We start from the raw sequence: 4,552 nt of genomic DNA on the forward strand, positions 1-4,552 counted from the left end.
GCTGCAGATAGCAAAGGTTTCCACTCTCCATTCTTCAAGGCACTGAAGAGGGGGTGGAATAGCTTAGCAAAAAACCAAAGGCCTATTATTGCTAGATGTGTGTTTTTCCATAAGGAAATAGACCGCAAAAGCTCTGAATGGGTATGTAGGTGTGGGTGGGTGAGTATTTGGTGGGCAGGGGGTGGAGGGCAGTTTTATCTTGACTATATTGAGGAAATGGCGATTTTTCATTAGGTTCTCATTCCTGCTGTACAATAATCAGGTTTGGCTTCTGACTGGTGCAAGAATGGAAACTATTCTGCAGCAGTGGCACTGTAGGAAAGGACAAATTACAGCAAAACCCTTCCAATTAAAGAAATCTCAGGCAATGGCAGTTTGCTGAGGCAGAAAAACATTTCTTTTTTTCAAATACTCTAATCCTTTAAAAGAATCCTCACTTGAAACCCGCAGGTGAATCTTGCTGCTGCTTTACTGGGAAAGAAAAATAACCCAAGCATATAATAAATCTCTAACAACAGAGTCCTCCAAATTTTCTGTGGGAGTTATCAGAGTTCAGGCCTTGTTATGGATGCATTAGTCAGCTATTTGTCAGCTAAGGCATCCAGGCAACTGATTTCTAGAAGTGTTTTTGGACCTGTCACATCTGCCGTTTACATGCCCTCCGTGGTCAAATAAAGCCAGAACACATCTGCGCGCGGAAGCTCAGCATAAGGAATGACTTGGAATCAAATGGCTGTAGCAAAGAGGCACACAGGGAAATGCTAACCACCAATCACGGAAGATCAGGGATTTTATGCAACTTTTATAACTTTCCCGCAGCCCGGGATGGCACAGAGCAAGCTGTCTGGTAGTTTCTTCCAGCTCCGTGGGAATTGTTTTGTATGGAAAATCTTACGTCGGTTGCCCCACGAACCATCTATTGGTAGTCAGGTTTCTAGCCTGGACCATAGGATCAAGGAAATGAGAGAATATCCTACGTATTTTTCGAGAAGGGGTGGCTGTGGCTGGTGGTGGTAAGTGTTGGGGTCCAACTGGTTGGAAGCTATGAGGAAGAGATAACTAGTTTATTTCTAGGAACGGAGCACGTATTTTTCAAATTTGAATTTGGAATATGAAACACTTTAGAAGTGATTCGATGCTACCTGTACTTGTTTCATGTAAAAAAAATAAATCTGTAGAATGTTCACCCTTCTAGACTGAAAGGTCCTTGTGGGCAAGGGAATATGTCTTCCAACTCGATCAAAAGCTTAGTCATTGCCCTTGTTTCTTCTTCTTCCGCTCCCTTCTGCATCTCCTTTGCACTTGGATTTCCTCCCTTCATTCATCCCTCCCTCAGCCCCACAGCAGTTATGTACACATCCGTGATTTATTTATATTTAGGTTCGTTTCCCCTTCTAGACTTTTAAGCTCGTTAGGGGCAGGGAACATGTCTACCAACTCTGTTATATTATACTCTCCCAAGTGTTGAAATACAGTGCTCTGCACACGTTAAGCACCCAATAAATCCGACTGATTGATTTATGGGAGGAAACATGTGGGTTGCTTTTAAGAACCTTTGAGGAAAGGGATTTTTTTTAAAATGGTATTTGTTAAGCACCTGCTATGTGCCAGAGACTGTACTAAGCTCCGGGGTAGATACATTGTTAGTGTATCGAAGGTGAGCTCCCAGTGGCAAAATGACCTCTTCCATTCAATCAGCCTAGAACATTTCTTGGGTACTTTGTCAGAAAGCAGGATGACCAAAACGTTCCCTTGTTTTCCATCCATGATACCATTTCTCATTGGGTTTTTGTAATCACATTCTGGAGAACAAGTTGGAATTTATTTTGAAAATCGGAGTGACTAAAAATCTCCAAAAATTCAATTGGGTCTTTGATTAGTTTTCCTCCCCGGGGGTTTTCTGGCAGCCTGTCCTTTTTAACCCCTATTTGATTTCCTTTGATTTCTGACCAGAGGGCTCACAGTCAGGAACGTAAGCATTTCTTTGAGGTATTGTGCTTTTGAAAATCCTTTCTCTTGAACTTCAATCTCTGCTAGTTCTCTGAGGGAAAGGGCCAAGGGCTCTCCTTCACATTCAGAATTTCCACCGTGGAAACGCCAGGGTTCGGTTCCTAATCCTGGGTTCTAGCGCTGGTTCTGTCCTGCTCTTGGGAATGCCTTGACGCCCTTCACATGATTTCCCACGGGAAACTAGACTTCATTTAAGGGTAGTTTGACTTAAGATTTAATTTTCATGGAACGGATTAATAGGGCCAATGGGGGTAGAACAGTAATGGTATATAGTTGTCCACAAAACATTATATTGGCAGGCAGAAAGCAGAAGGTGAAACAAGTCATTTTTCCAAGGGCTCCTAAGAATCCCAAAGCCTTTCCCTCCCTCTCTCCGTTTTCTGTGTGTTTTGCAATTCTGTGAACACTAGACTTGTTATCTGGCAAATAGAAGAGTCTTCAGAAAACTTATGTTTCCAAAGTTGGCAGCGCATATACTGTTATTCAGAAACTGTATAGATTCGCTTATAAGAGATGACAAAATTTAACTTTACCAATTGGCCTGTTAGGTGTTAGGGAAAGGAAAGAAGATGGATATTCCATTATTGTTTTTTCTCATTCAGGATTGAATTGCGGCATTGAGACAAATGGCATTTGCCTTTGAAAAAAAATTCCTGGAAATGGAACCGTTTTTTTAAACGGGACTAGTGAGTACAGTTCTCACTCATTCAAGGAAGTGCAATTCCATATAATGATTTATACATAGTGATAAGCAATTTTATGACCCATAGTAGTATTTTTGTCTTATGCAAAGGTAAACGTTTAAGAAGACCCATGTTTCAGACTTGAAGCGGATCTTATTGGGATGGAAAATGGGGATTCTCTTTCCCGCTTTCTGACTGTCCTACCATGTGGACATTTCCAGGAGAACATGCTTTGTTCAGAAGATCACAGTGGAAGCAATTTGGAATAGGCAGAAAGCCTGCCAAAGAGTCACAGATCGAGTTGCAATGAGGGTTGCACTTAGTTCAGTGGTTAGTATGGTGCCAGGCTCTTAGTACAGTGCTCTGTACACAGTGAGCGCTCAGTGAATACTACTGATTGATTGACTGAGATTGGGGAGAAAAGTGGGAGCAGAGTCGAAACCAAGGTTCCCGGCTCTGCCCCTGGCCTGCTGTGTGGTTTTGGACAAGTTGCTTAACCTCTCTGGGCCTCAGCTTCCTCATCTGTAAAAAGGGATTAGGATCTTAGATGATGAGCCTTATGTGGATGTCCAATCTGATTATCTTGTTTTGCCCCTGTGCTTAGAAGAGTTTTTAGCCTGTAGTAAGAGCTTAATACTTACCGTCATTGTAAGTGAGCAAATTGGAGAAAGCCACAGATTCACAGACATTACGTTGGCCTCCTTTCCACAGTAATGACCTGGAGCTTACATCTGCTGGACTTTTAAAATACCTTGGTTTATTTCTCCCCACTAGTGGAGAGTAGCACTGGACATTTGCTATGAGGTTGCTGCCTTTTTATTTCACCAGTTTGGTGTCAATGATAAAGAGGAATGTTGGTGATTTTCTTTAATCCCTCAAAGCTAGTACGAGGACAGTGATTTAGTTGTGATTATGGGGCATGGAAATGATGCTTATTAGATCTGGCAAATCCTTTGATCTAGATTATCTTGTATCTTCCCGTGTGGTTGGCACATAGTGCACACTTTCCAAATTCCACAATTATTGTTTCCAGGGCTTTTTCTGGGGAGTGACTTTCCTGTACTCCCATGGCTTGGAAGAGGGGTTTTTTTATGTTATATATTAAGCACTGACTATGTTCCAGGCACAGTACTAAGCACTGGGGTAGCTAATCAGGTTGGACCCAATCCACGTCCCACCTGCAGCTCACAGTCATCCTCCACATTTTCCAGATGAGGTAACTGAGGCCCAGAGAAGTGAAGTGACTTGTCCGTGCCTCCACAGAAGTGGTGGAGCCGGGATAAGAACTCAGGTCCTCCTGACCCCCCGGGCCGTGCTCTGTCCACTAGGTGAAGTCTCTCGGTTCTTCTGTCCTCGGAACTGCTGTTGCCTCACATCTGGGGTCACCATCCCTCCCTGGTGTCCCGAGAGAAGGTGGGAAGATGAGCCAGGATTAACTATGTCCAGCTGGGGTTCAAAGGCTGAGAATAGGGAAGCGTCTCCCGAGAGGGGCCAGAGTGGGGAAGCGTTCAACATATCTGCAGTGGGAGGGGGCGGAGAGGCCCGGTGAGAAGGGATGATATCTCTGAAACGGTGGGAGGGAAAGGGTAGACTAGACTGTAAGCTCATTGTGGAATGTGTCTGTTCATTGTTATATTGTGTCCCAAGAGCTTAGTAGAGTGCTCTGCCCCTAGTAAGCACTCAATAAATACCAGTGACTGCCTGCTTGAGGTTTTAATCCTACTTTGAAATGTGGCATCTTACCCTCCCACAGAATTCTCTTATCTTCCCTTCTATCGCTCCCAAAGCCCAGACCCTGAAAATCTGCACTCTTTTTCCCAGAGGCCAGCACACATACGTATACACAAATGGTGGTAATA

The sequence above is a fragment of the Ornithorhynchus anatinus genome, chromosome 12 (assembly GCF_004115215.2).
Source record: "Ornithorhynchus anatinus isolate Pmale09 chromosome 12, mOrnAna1.pri.v4, whole genome shotgun sequence".
Taxonomy (NCBI): Eukaryota; Metazoa; Chordata; class Mammalia; order Monotremata; family Ornithorhynchidae; genus Ornithorhynchus; species Ornithorhynchus anatinus.